The 15,219-nt window shown below is 31.9% G+C and overlaps 1 protein-coding gene across 1 annotated transcript in view; it reads left to right on the forward strand.

The window, feature by feature from the left end:
- The first annotated feature begins 4,648 nt into the window (after positions 1–4,648).
- LOC124361902 (synaptotagmin-5) overlaps positions 4,649–15,219 on the forward strand; it is a 157,787-nt gene continuing 147,216 nt past the window's right edge. Inside the window, exon 1 of the mRNA XM_046815957.1 lies at positions 4,649–4,683. The gene's annotated coding sequence lies outside the window, so the exon portion shown is untranslated. The remainder of the gene's footprint in view (positions 4,684–15,219) is intronic.

Genomic DNA, 15,219 nt, shown 5'->3' on the forward strand with positions numbered 1-15,219 from the left:
CTTCTATCTGCACACCTTTTGTGGTTTTGTTATCTCTTCTGATTCCATTACCTTCTGTGATCCTGTTACCTATTCAGCATAGCATATCTGAGTTACTTCTATCTGTTCACCTTTTGTGGTTTTGTTACCTCTTCTGATTCCATAACCTTCTGTGATCCTGTTACCTATTCAGCAGAGCATATCTGAGTTACTTCTATCTGTTCACCTTTTGTGGTTTTGTTACCTCTTCTGATTCCATTACCTTCTGTGATCCTGTTACCTATTCAGCAGAGCATATCTGAGTTACTTCTATCTGCACACCTTTTGTGGTTTTGTTACCTCTTCTGATTCCATAACCTTCTGTGATCCTGTTACCTATTCAGCAGAGCATATCTGAGTTACTTATATCTGTTCACCTTTTGTGGTTTGGTTACCTCTTCTGATTCCATTACCTTCTGTGATCCTGTTACCTATTCAGCATAGCATATCTGAGTTACTTCTATCTGCACACCTTTTGTGGTTTTGTTACCTCTTCTGATTCCATTACCTTCTGTGATCCTGTTACCTATTCAGCAGAGCATATCTGAGTTACTTCTATCTGCACACCTTTTGTGGTTTTGTTACCTCTTCTGATTCCATTACCTTCTGTGATCCTGTTACCTATTCAGCAGATCATATCTGAGTTACTTCTATCTGCACACCTTTTGTGGTTTTGTTACCTCTTCTGATTCCATTACCTTCTGTGATCCTGTTACCTATTCAGCAGAGCATATCTGAGTTACGGTATCAGTGTTAAACGACGGCTATTGTGCAGCATTCTAACCAGTTTGAGGTTATCGTACACAGCTTTATGACGTTTAATGAGGTCACGTTTACACTTGCACCACTGATAAAGTCTTCGATACCACCTTTTTGGTTTTTTACATCGAAATCTCTAATTTTTTGTGGTTGCATTTAATTTATGATGCATTTTATTCATAAATTATTTAATAGCCACGACCAAGATCCACGAGTTGACTGCATCAGGAAAATCCAGAAATGGTGCTGTCAATTCTCATCCATTATGCAAGTACAAACTTTGGATGTGTCTTGAAAATGATATTTATTTGAGTTTGAGTTTGTCTAGTGCAATGTCACGAGGATGTTTTGAAGCCACCTCTGGGGTGGGGGACGAAACAAAGGACGATTAAAGCAATCCAATGCTTTTAACCATCCTATCCTTACTCGAAATTAAGTAATATCAATATGCGATTGAATATCCTTAACCAACTTCTTCTGTTATAAATAAAAATAATATAATATAACATAAAATAAGCAGCCTTCAATATATATATTGAAGTTAATTTGCAACAATTTATTATACAGAGTGCCCCGTAACTCTCTGGACAAAGGTATACCACGTTATTGCTCAGGTCAAGACAAACATATTTCACCATAATGAACATGGGTCTCCGATGCTTAGTTTCCCATCTGTCTGTATGTGTTTTTATACAAAAATTAATATCTAAAAAACCAAAAAATTTAATTATACCAAATATGGCTCAAATATTTTATGATAAGAAGACCGTTATAGAAAAATATATCATGAAATTACCTTTAGTATTTTCAAAATGATGGCCATAAAACTATTAAAATCTTAAAAACCATAAGTTTTCTCAAGAACTTCAAGAATGATAGTTCTTAAAGTATATTGTCACAAGTCTGTCACAAAAAATATTTAAATCGAATAATTAATCATTGACTTAGAGCATATTTACTGTGACAAGACATGGTCCACATTGAGAGCTGCCGTTTATTTAGTTTTGGTAGTATTGGTAATTCACCGAGAACCTCGATGGGGGCCATGTCTTGTCATATTAAATTTGCTCTAAATCAGTTATTTATTACTCGATTTAAAGCATGTTGCTGTCATTATATTTGACACTCTCCTCTAAAAACTTTTGGATCTTGAGAAAAACTAGTCGTTTTTAAGGTATTAAAAGTTTAAAAGTTTTTATGACCGCCATTTTGAATGTCCTAAGAATAATTTCATGATTTTCTGTAATTGGTCTTGTTATAATAAAAATTTGAACCGAATTTGGTAGAATTGAACTCATTAGTTTTTAATATATTATGTTTTATAAAGAATACATACAGACAGACAGATGGGAAACTAAACATCAGACACCCATGTTCATATGGTGAAATATGTTTATCTTGACCTGAGCAATAACGTGGTATACCTTTGTCCAGAGAGTTACGGGACACCCTGTATAATAAGTTATTGCAAATTAAATCAATAGGCATACTATATTATTTAATATAATATATTAATGTTTAATACAATAACGCAGCCTTCAATTACATTACTGAAGATAATTATTTAATTTATTACTATTTGTTAGTGTGTGCTGTATGTTTCTATAACTTTTTTATGTTTCCCCTTATGACCTAACTGACAACAAAACTGCCATTAAGAGCAAAGCTTTTAGTATTGCTCTAATGTTTGCGCTCAGCTTGTAGAAGTAACACAGCCTTGACCTATCCATTGTTACTGGACTTGTTACAAAGTCATTCCTTAATGAAAACGTATTACACAAACTCTCTGTTCTGATATCATTCTACAACCCTAACTGGTAAGAAACCAGGATTACTGTTCAATACCAACCACCATCATTATTGATTAAAGGCAATCTTCATCCTCTCAGACAATGTCACGCTAAGGATTAACTTTGTTCAAGATTAAACCCACAGCCTTGACCTATCGAATAGTTACATCCATTGTTACTGAACTTGTTACAAAGTCATTCCTTAATGAAAACGTATTACACAAACCCTCTTTTCTGATATCATTCTACAACTCTAGCTGGTCAGGAACCAGGATTACTGTTCAATACCAACCACCATCATTATTGATTAAAGGCAATCTTCATCCTCTCAGACAATGTCACGCTAAGGATTAACTTTGTTCAAGATTAAACCCACAGCCTTGACCTATCGAATAGTTACATCCATTGTTACTGGACTTGTTAGAAAGTCATTCCTTAATGAAAACGTATTACACAAACTCTCTTCTGATATCATTCAACAACCCTAACTGGTCAGAAATCAGGATTACTGTTCAATACCAACCACCATTATTATTGATTAAAGGCAATCTTCATCTTCGCAGACAATGTCACGCTAAGGATTAACTTTGTTCAAGATTAAACCCACAGCCTTGACCTATCGAATAGTTACATCCATTGTTACTGGACTTGTTAGAAAGTCATTCCTTAATGAAAACGTATTACACAAACTCTCTTCTGATATCATTCAACAACCCTAACTGGTCAGAAATCAGGATTACTGTTCAATACCAACCACCATTATTATTGATTAATGGCAATCTTCATCTTCGCAGACAATGTCACGCTAAGGATTAACTTTGTTCAAGATTAAACCCACAGCCTTGACCTATCAAATAGTTACATCCATTGTTACTGAACTTGTTACAAAGTCATTCCTTAATGAAAACGGATTACACAAACTCTCTTCTGATATCATTCTACAACTCTAGCTGGCCAGGAACCACGGCGTCATCCTTACTAATATACCTATATTTGTAGACTGTACATAATTGAAATTTAAGAGAATTGTGTCAGATTTGATCATTAACAGAGTTAGGAATAGTAAAGGAAATGAATTTAGTATTTTGATACAGAACTACATAAATAAATACGTTGTACATTGCTTATTAAACGCCCATGAATACATTTTTAAATCAAAGTTTCCAATATTGATAAAATTATAAACTATTTATTTTATACCCATGATTTTTTTGGTATAACTTTTTTATAAAAGTTAATAACTCAAAATATCGTTGTATAGTGCAAGTAATAGTCTACTACATAAATATATAAAGTTTAATACTCCGATATTTAGAATTCAAAATGTTACAATTTTATAACTGTATAGAAAATATTTTATAATTACTTATAATACCTTTCACAAAATATATTTCTATAGTAAATAAATAAATAATATATCATCAGAATCGAAAAAAGTGTGAATAATGACGGAATCTACAGTTGAATGAAGGTAGATTTCACATGTAGCTATTATTCTAGAATATTAGCCTGAATATGTTTATAAAATTATTATAGCTAAGTTAAAAAAATCCAATACTGTTACTAAAGACTAGTTAAGATTTTGAACGAGGTTTTTGTATTAACTCTAAAATAAACAAAAGTTAAATGAAGCAATAAATACTAAAATAACTGTTGTTGCAAATTCAAACCAATTAGGAAACTACTTGATTTGCAAAGCGATTTGCAACTTTGATGAACATTCCATCCTACGGGTGCTACTTAGATGAGTTACAAGTGGAATAAGATTGATCTTTCCAGTTCTAACTCCAGCTGTTCCACGGTGTTCTATTTCCGTATCGAACTATTCATTGGAACTTCGGTTATTACAACTTTAGATACGGGAACGCGTTTGTGTTTTCTCGAATTTAATTTTTGTTTCCCATATAAATCTCTCTTTTTTAATACATAACAGGGACATGTGCAGTAAAACAAATTAGTGTTTGTCTATTTGTTTATGAGCTGCATTCAGTAGGTTTACTGGGTGAATTTTAATTAAACTGTTATTTAATACCTATTATTGAAATTTTGCAATAAAAGTATTTCTGTTGTTGTTTCAGTTACTGAACAATTAACCGGCAAGGTGTATCCCTTCAAGGTAAAAGTTTATGGTTACCTAAAACTCAATGTGTGTAATGTTGGATAATGCCTAGATGTAAATATTCGTAACAGTGTGGCATTTACAAAGCATGGCCTGATTTGCCAATAACATGCAATAATGTTAAGATGTTTTGTCCACAAAGCCATAATTTTAGGATATCTTTCTCTAACTCGTAATTCTCCTGAATCGAAGAGTTCCTTTGCTCAATTTATATGTGTGATTCATCTCAGTCGGCTTATTAAAAGAAGTATATACAGCTACGAAATATACAATAATTTAATCTTAAAGGGATCTGTGGTGTAATGGTAGCTCATTCACCCGGCAAATGAGAGATCCGGGTTCGAGGCCCGGCGGAGCAAGTACTTTTTGTGATTCAATGTTTATTGAAATTAAATAAGGCTATTGCCATTTATACAAATTTCATGTTTGTATATATATATATATATATACAAACATGAATCATGATTCATATATATATATATATATATATATATATATATATATATATACAATATATACATATATATATATATATATATATATATATATATGTGTATATATGAATGTTTGTCTTAATGTTCTTTATAGAACCTTAAACTATTTGATCGATCATTATGAAAATTTTTATGTATATTTATTTTTCCACGGAGAAGGTTTATACGCTATGCCCGTTAATGTAACTCACCACCAGACGACGATGTAAAAGATAAGTTTTCAAAGCGCCTGCACATTACAAAACAGCAGTTACCTTACAGTTACTTATATTACTTAGCAAACACTATTTAAAGGCGTTAATTTATCACGTATATTTGTCTTTCAGATAAGTTTATGGTTGAACTTAAAGCTTGACTTTTAAACCACTTTATAATAAAGTACATGTACGTGTACAATGGCTACAAATATACACAGATTTTATTGATTGTGGCAAAAAGTCAAACTCTACATTGCCGTTGGAAATATAATGAACCAGAAGAGCACATACACGGGTAAAGCTTACGTAAAGCGAGCGGAGCCACGGGAAACGGATAGTTTATAATAAAATACAGAATAAATATCAGTTAAATAGAATTCACATGTAAACTACCTTTTTCATGGTATAATTATATTCATTCAAATTGGCAAAGTTCGTATGGGCTGTTCTACAGTCCTCAAAAATCGGTATATTTTTATAACAGTTAAAATTTATGTATATCTTGTAATATTTTAGCTTTAATCAGTAAAACTAACAAGAATAACAAAGCATTTATCCTTCGCCTCTCTAAAGAACGTTTATAAACGGCTTAACAGTTGGGATTGTCCACACTTCTAAGCCGCTGCTGTTTCGCTGGTAAGGCTCGAGGAAGTGTTTCTAAAGTCCTCTCGGAAGCAGAGAGGATATTTAGATGCTAATGGAGCAGTCGCCAGTGCGCCTCTCTTTGAGTCCGCCTCACTGCACTCGCCCCGACTCCCGGACCGTGTATGCCTGGCAGTGATGATGCAGCGTAGTTTTCCTTTGCTTTCATTCATTTTCCAAATATATTCGTAACTCCACCAGTGTAAAATTTGCAGCTATAAACATATTTTTAGCAACACTCAAATTAACTTTGAGAAGGAGCCTTGATACTCATCTGATTATTTCATATTGTGAAGTATATTTCAAAACATTTTGCCATATCAAATTTATTAGTCATAACGATTTGATATTTTAAATCAGCTCGATAGCCATCGAATATGGAGTCTCTCTTTGCTCTTCTGGGCTAATAGCCAAACTGGGCTATATTATACAGAATGGTACTATCATGAACAAAAGATATTCCCTTTGTTTTCAGTTGCAATGTTCTTTTTGATACGTACTATCTTTATTTTAGTTGAAAAAATCGATTTTACGCCAGCGCTCACACGCACTTGTGTGCAAGTGCATCTGAACATGTAGTAATGTAAATTAATCGTTTCATCATGATAAAATTTATAGTGTAAATTAAGTTAATACGTGTTTTCTTTTTATGTGTTTACTATATTCAAATTATTATATATTCACATTTACTCATTAAAGTTTTACTGTAGACGAAATCACATACATCTTTTTACACATTTCTACAGTGCCTAATATGTTTTTGACCTATAACCTTACTTTAAGAATACTACAAATTTTGATAAAATGTTAGATGTTCTGTTAAAAGTGACTTAAACTTTGTCACTACAAAAAGTAATTAATTAACATAATTAAAACGAAGGAGACTCAGACGACGACATGGAATATCCAGAACTGTGGTATTGCAACGGCGAATTGCAACCTGAAGAAATTAACGGACATGTAGTTACATTATTCTCTATACTGAGTAAAGATAATTAATTATTCTCATAATGTAGACTAAAGCGTCTGTCGCAGCAACTTGTTAAAGAACAAAAATGTGAGTGTACATGTGGCAAGTCAAGGCATAAGTAAGCCAAACCACGTATCGTATCAGACTTTGCCGAGGTTGCGTGCAAAATTTCGAATATATAACTCATTTCATTTTAGATATGTCCTGCAGACAGCTTAGAAAATTGAATGTGACACCAAAATGACATGACGAGCCCATTCTATTAAAAATGAAGTTTCATGCAAAATTTATGCCCACATTCATGGAATACTTCTCGGCAAATCTTAGCACATGATACATTCAGATTTTTATTTATGATAGTTGATTTCATATTATAGTTTAAATAATAAAGGTCTGCACAACAAGTCACTATAAGATGATTTTGTACGTGTTATGATAATTACATGTTTAAATACAACATAACATAATCATGTTTGAAACTTTCATGGGTGTATTGAGTTTGTGTTCTGTTATTTTTCTGTTGCTATCATGGTTAACGTGTAAGACCAATTTACAAATATTCTCTAACTCTTTGCTAAATCCCATTGAGTAACATGCACTATCATCAAACTCAGTGTTTCTCATATAAAAATTTAGCCTCAAACACGATTTCGAGTCGGTTTGTTTTCGAGATATCGTGTGAATAGACAGAAATTAAGTGTTTTCCAGCTCCAAGAATGAAAGGCCTCGCAGACGCTTAACCAAATCCCATGTCGAATTACTCACTATCATAAAATCTGCCTAGCGTGTATATAAATTAATTTTAATAAAACATTTCAAATTTATAGTTATTATACTTCCTGTTATATGTTATATAAACTTATTCAAAGAAATTATGTACGAACAATCTATACTATTAAAAGAATGTACCATGTTTTTTTACAAGTTTGGTGAAAATAATTTGTTTACATTTAATTAGTTATATATGTATAGTTTGTCAATGTTTATGAATAAATATATAAATCTCCAACAAAGCATGTTAGTATATTAACTCGATCTGCTTAATATAATTTGTTTGAATATCCACAGTTAATAATGAAAAATTTAGAATAAATGCTTATTATTCGGTTACAATATTTTTATTAAGTACTAAGGTATTGAATAAGAATCAAACCTAAATTTAAAATGTAGCAATATGTGTGCTGTAAACGTTATAATGTGGCGTTGTATAGATTGAAACGTATCTAAGTAATGTTATAAAATTATTACTGAACTGAATATTGTTGAGTATTCATAAATTATTTATACCCAGCTTAATCTTTTTGCGAACACAAATCGAGTACATTATAGTAGAGGTTCATACAGCCAGTAAATGTTTGTCTTGTTGCATTTTCTAGTCTCCGTTTTATGTTTGTAGTATATTATTGTAGTTTTTTATAGTTTGTAAGTACTAACTGTTACACCAAGTAAAAAGTAAAAATTACTCAAATATGCCTATTCTGCTAAATGCCATGAACTGTTAAAAGTATTTAATTAATAAGAATATGTTTCTACACGCACTATTTTCATATTGGTATTCTTAACTATTGAATAAAGATATTTGAACATGACCTTGAATTTGTTCTCGAGATATTTTGCAGAACACTGACAGACAGCCAGAGGAGGAATTTAATCTCTTCTTGAGGGACAGTACAATATTCAAGACTTTCATTTTAAAGCACAATTGGTTTTCTGTATATCTTGACGAAAAGTTCTGATTCTCTCAGCCAAATCCTATAAAAGAACATACACCATCGTTCAGTCTCTCTATTCTCGGTTATTTCCTGTTTTATTTTTTTTTTATTATTTTTTGACTCACTATTTATTAATGTTTTGCTCCAAAAATTCGGATAGACTCCAATCCTTGAACTCAGTGTCTTATTCTTTTATCTATTCGTAATTGTTTAGCGCAAATGTTTGAAATCTTGTTATCCTACTAATGAATTTTCATACAAAATTTCAACTATGTAGTTCAATTTGCTCTCGACATATCTTGCGGAAGATAGTAAATAGACAAATAGATCAAAGATGGTAGGTCCCTGTCTGATACCGAAATATGAAAATTTTTAATTATGTAAATTAATTATTTTTCTTCGTATTCTGCAAAATGTTTTACACCACTAACGTCAAATTATATAGATACATCATCATCGTTAAACTCCAAGTTCCCTAGGTATAATTTTCATGCAAATGTTCCAGTCTAGAGTTCAAGACCAAAGACTTGAAACTATACTCTTCTCTTCTGAGTCGTGATACTGAGAATTCAGTAATGAACCTCACAAAACCCATGTAAAGTTAAAATTCCATTATTACAATTCGTTTTTGAGATATTGGCTTTGCAGCAAAGTACAACTTTATGAATAAGATTAATACTTCGCTTTGTTACTCACAATATAAAGCTAGCTTAGTAGTTATCTATTCCAATAAATTAATAACAATACAAAAGTACATTTACCCATTAGTATTCCCTACTATTTACATATGAACATTTTCTCTTTGTACAAATAAACGGAATTAGTTTCCACGCTCTTGAAATAAGGGACACAGCAATATTCGTACAGATGTTTGTTTTAGAAGTAAACAAATTATTGCATAGTAATTTCGTACGTTTTGCTATCAAAGCAAAAACCTGACCGCCCTGAAGCGGGGTATGTGTTCTCAGAATCGATTTTCAACTGCAACGCAACGTAGATCTGAGTCTGTGGGACTAAATGAAAGTTACATATGCATCACACCTACTGTTGTTTACCACTATACATCGGATGAATGAATATCTATCACCCTTGTACTAATTCATAGCGCATACGACATTGTCGCAGAGTGAGATAATTTATGGGTTTCAGTTACTGCTTTTATGATACAAATAAATAATACACGACAAATTTGAGATGTTTATCCTTTGAGATAATTGTTTTTCCAATTATATTCTACTCACATACAACCAGGATCCAATCTCATCTGCTTCCAATATTTTGTATTGTATTACACTCACAATTTAAATTTCTTTAGTGTCCTACTGCATTTTGATTGGTACGCTACATAAAATTGCCAGTTCTATTATCAATTTAATTTAAAGTGGTCGCCCACTTAAATAAAAGAGCGAAATTTTTACAAAAACGTTTTCTATTAAATCGATCTTTTAATTATTTTGTAAGTTTTTAAACTGCCAGGATATAAACCAAGATCAGAAATAAAATCACAATTTCGTCAAAATTAAACCACTCGTTCAGTATTTATTATAGTGTCAATTGAATTTTATTCCAAATAAATATACATTTGTCTTGTCTTTAGAGCGAGAATTGTAAGAGAGTTGCCGTTTGCATTGCTGAATTGAGAGTCAGATATTCTGACGGCCATATTTATTTGAGCTAAAGAATATCCATGTTGAAAATTGTCCAAGACCTTATTTATAAACATAGAATGATAGGAAATGTCTCATGTTATAGATATAACTAATAATCATCCTAATACGTTTTAGAATTTTTTATATTTGTTTGGTCATTTAGAATAAATCTAAAACTTAATTAATTTTTCATTGTTTTAACACTAAAAAACTATGCACTCTACAAAAAAAAAAAAAATATTTCGATGCGTAGGCTTATTTACCGTGCCTTTAAAATGAGATATCTCCCATAACTATACGACCAGTCAACACTAGGCCTAAAAGTGCTTTAAGTTTACATTGCTCTTATGGGGTAGAACTAGAACTAGGTCGTATACTATGGGCCATAAATATTCAAAATCCTTAAAATATAACTGATCTTCAATCAATGCGTGGTTGTTTAGATAAACCATTCAACCCTATATAAATCATAATAGCACATTTGGTACAAGTGCGGAGTAAGATTTTGCAGGAATTCCAGCCGTATTTAAGTAACAGAGTACAGAATCCTCCATTAAATTGACCCATATCCCAAACTTATCTGGTTATGTATGGCGTTCCTCAAGGTTTGATATTCGGTCCTCTTATGTTTCCCGTTATGACCAATGTCATTGTTTTAAAGGGAACTGTTCTGTCGTAACGTGACAACCCGTCAGCAAAAAAATGTCTGAATCCACATTTCAGTCGATTACTGGCTTTGAATATAACAATGCCTCAGTATCAATGCGTATAAGACCCAAGAAGTGGTCTACAATTCAAATCGTGCTGCCATCTTACAAATTATTAGTTTGTTGGGTTTTACAATCGATACTCTCATCAACTCTGTACATAATGTTTATGAATGTAATGACTACGATCCAGTACAATCTGGTCAAATTGCAAGGGTATAAAGAACACAAGATCAAGGGGGTTTTTAAAACATCAATACCAGTGGTAAGGTGTCCATAAGAGAGCAAGAACATGATACCAGAAACGAGTTTCTCAGTTTAAATATTTTGTACACTACTTCAGACAAGTATTTTTAAACGACTGTTCTAAGAGCCATGAAATGTTATATGACAATTTTAACCTAAAATATACAATTATATGGGCTTCAAGATACGTATTGCAGTACTCAACAAATATAGTAGCAACAGGGTTTAACCCCGTTATAGTAATAAAATAAATATAACAACTTTTTAATTTATTCACTCCAATTCAAATTTACTAAAATGTTTAATAATATTACAAATTCAAACGTTCCTCATCTCGTGAAAATTAAAAGTAGTACTTGATTTAGGTCAATAATATTACTGTGGTGTTCCACAGTAAAAATGCTGATAGTATATTTTATTTAATCCCTTTAACATAAAAACTGTAACTAGAATCAGTTTTATTTGTTAAAGACGTGAAAGAAAAATGTTTAGAGAGTGGTGAGAAAATATACTAAACTATGATAATTGAATCTAGAAGGTTCTCTTCCTTTGTTTCATCCTGGCAAAAATACATCTGCTAGATTCTGCCAGTCAGTCACTTAATATTACTATGCATTAAATGCATCAACCGTCTGTCTTCATTTGCATTCTTTGTCAACTCCTTTGGAATAATAAAGTCTTTCTCGAGGTAAAAGAACTTTGCTGTCGGAATTAAATTTAAATCTACCTTTTCTCACTCTTTCCCATGGTCTTATTGTAGAAAAGGACTTTGTTTTCATTATTCTGAAACATTGTTTGAAGACATAAATATCTTTAAAATCACATCAATAAATGCTAGTAATGAAATTTTCATTGTTATACGATGAATTTACAAAATAAATAAAACAATGATATATACATTATTAAATAATTTGTAAAGTTACAACAATTTTTGATACATTACTAAATAAGGCAAACGATACTAAAGCTTGGTGGTAGGAAAGCCTCTTGAACAGAAGTTACTGAAGATACAGTACTAGTACATGAGTACGGTAGTCAACTTCAATCTTCGTGAGTACACTTTATAAACATTGAAACATACTGAAGTAAAGGTAATTAAGTAAAGTAATTAATAGAAATAATCTTTATATGTTTTTAGACATTTCAACGTTGCACTAATTAATGTTCAAGCTTTTTACTGTTGCGTTATTGTTAATACGTCAGACGGAGCTTCTAATACTGCTTGTAGGGTTAGTATTCTCCTGATTTTTATTATATTGATTCTACTATTACAAGTAACTGAATACAATATGAGTCAAAAAGTAGTCTGTTCACTAATAAGAAAATCCCTTGATAGACCTACATTGTAGTTAAGTGTTAGGTTAGTAAGAGATCAGATTGCAGATCTCGAAACTTAGAGACTTTAAACTTGACATATAACTTTCTTTTAGTCCAAGGAGAAACTCTCTCTTGCCAATGGCGCACCGTAGCGGTACAACGGATATTGCAAAACACCGAATCAAGCAACGTTGATCGTAGCTGCTGCATGGATGTGTTGCAAAGCTGAGCGATTCTGTCCTTGGAATTCGTAAGTCACCTTTAGTTTTTTTGGGTTCCTATGTAAATTGTAGGGCATTTTAACCCTAACTTTACCTGGTAAAATCATCTTTACTTTACTTTATTAATTTTGGGGTCAAAAGTTAAAAGGTCAATCGGTCCGTCTCACTGATAAATCTTCAAATTGCGGTTCCACAGTACGTATTAAGTATGGTTATAGTTTATGAAGTATTTTCACTTAAACAGATATATCAATACTCCTGTATATCAACCTAGATCTGCTAAGTTATTTTACCAATGAATTAAACTTATACTCAAAAGAGACATTAGGTGGTTCGTTGGTGATCAAGGTGTTATAAGGTCTTAAAGGTGTTAGAGGTCTTAAAGGTCTTAAAGTTAAGAATACCCTGAAACACATGGTAAGAAATTTAAGTAAGGCAACAAAAGAGCTACGATAGAAAGGACAATTAAAAATATTGTATGGTAATTACATTTATTTCATCCCAAAACTTTTGTCTTCAATTTATTGAACTGTATCAACCGACTAAGATAACAAAAATTACTGTGAAAGTTTTGGAATCTTGAGGAACACATTTAGAGACTAGCAAATATTTAAGGAGGACTTATCCAGATTAATTTATATTAAGTCGTTTAAAATCTTTGTTCATATGCAGACTACATTTACATTTATATTGATTGACGTACTGGGAAATAGCCTTGTCATTACAATTTAATGTCATCCAAGAATCACTATCATCTATGTTCTATCAATACAGCCGGACTTTTCACTATAGTGTGTCCTCTCAAAACGTATTTAAATATTTCTTTAAACATGAACAGTTCATTGTAAACATTTTAGGTTGGTACGTTTGATGTTAGAACATAGCAGTGGCTGGCGTATTTATAGTAGTTGAATTTCAATTAGTGACTTCAACTCTGCATTAGACAGTGGTATAATTAATTTAACCGTCACGAAATTCAATTTACAGCTTCAGCCTCTTGTGGAGCTGAAGCTCTCATAAAAAACACTCCCACTCTTCTACCGTGCCATAGGATTCAAAATCAATCAGCAGTTTGTGGATCTTATACAGTTGTATCGGTCATAACTTTTAATTAGTGTACAAAATGTGTAATTATAAAATGTAGTGTCTCTGTTATAGGACATCTACTTTCTTAGCAAGATGCACGTGGTTTAATAAAGTTACTGTTTTAATTAATAACGAAACATTTTGAGACTTTCGCCGATTTCTAGTAATGTTTGAGTAGGTTTCCCGAACTACCTTTGAGTTACTTGGAAAATTTGAACGTGCCAATATGCAGAGAGTTATTGTTACAAAAATTTCTTCTTACTTTTTAAAAAATTTGTATCATAAATTTTAGTTTTAGCAATTGTTTTTATGTGTATTAGCTATGCATTTTAACTTCATTCTCGGCTACCTACATTTTTATTGACTTCTCCATTAAATCATCAGTTCAACTTTTGACCATTTTATATGTATCTTTGATCCTTTTTCATCAACAATTGTTCTTTCAATTGAGTCACTTAGGCCCTAAAATCTCTTATTAACAGTTTATTTTTCTTTAATCTCTTGAATTTGCTCGCTCATCGTTACAATGAGGTTATGAAACAGACCACTTCCCTCCATGGCGTTCTTGTTAAAATATCTATTTCGAACACAGAACTCTTTGATCTTTTTTCTCTATGAACTCAAACAATTCTTCCTTGAACAAACAAACCCTTCGGTCAAAACTCTCAAGACAATTCCAACCTTAATAGCCGCTTCTTAGCAAGTTACTTTGCCACATTTAAAAAATTGCCTTAGCTTGATTAAATGTGTTTTTATATTAGGACATTTACTTTTCACAGTTACGCCAATTTATTTAAATTTCATGACAATAATATACAAAATAAATAAAAAAATAAGTGAGTCTTTATATATAAATAATCAAATGCTTTAACCAAATGTTTTATATATTTTCACGTGTTATATCATAATAAGGTGGTTTCTTTAACAAACTATCTTTCTTTATAAATAAATTAAGTAAGTTTATCATGTAGTAAGAGCTTTTATATTCACCCTGACCTGCAATAGTTTGATACGCTAAAGTTCCATTTCATTACATTTAAGTAGTTGCAATCGAATATCGATATAAAGAGGACGTTTTAAGAGTGAGAGGGTGGGGGGAGGAAGAGAGAGTGAGGCAGTAGTCTTGTTGAGCAAAGTAATGTAACCAGACTTGACGGGTACCGTTCAATTCGTGGTTGATTCTTCATTTAATTAACTTCGTTTAATCAGGACCCCCTCCGGCTCTGCCCTCGGATTGGTTTTCGTTCTCCTTGAAAAATATTTACCAAGAAATTACGCACCTAACTTGACGG

The sequence above is a fragment of the Homalodisca vitripennis genome, chromosome 5, assembly GCF_021130785.1.
Source record: "Homalodisca vitripennis isolate AUS2020 chromosome 5, UT_GWSS_2.1, whole genome shotgun sequence".
NCBI classification, from domain to species: Eukaryota; Metazoa; Arthropoda; class Insecta; order Hemiptera; family Cicadellidae; genus Homalodisca; species Homalodisca vitripennis.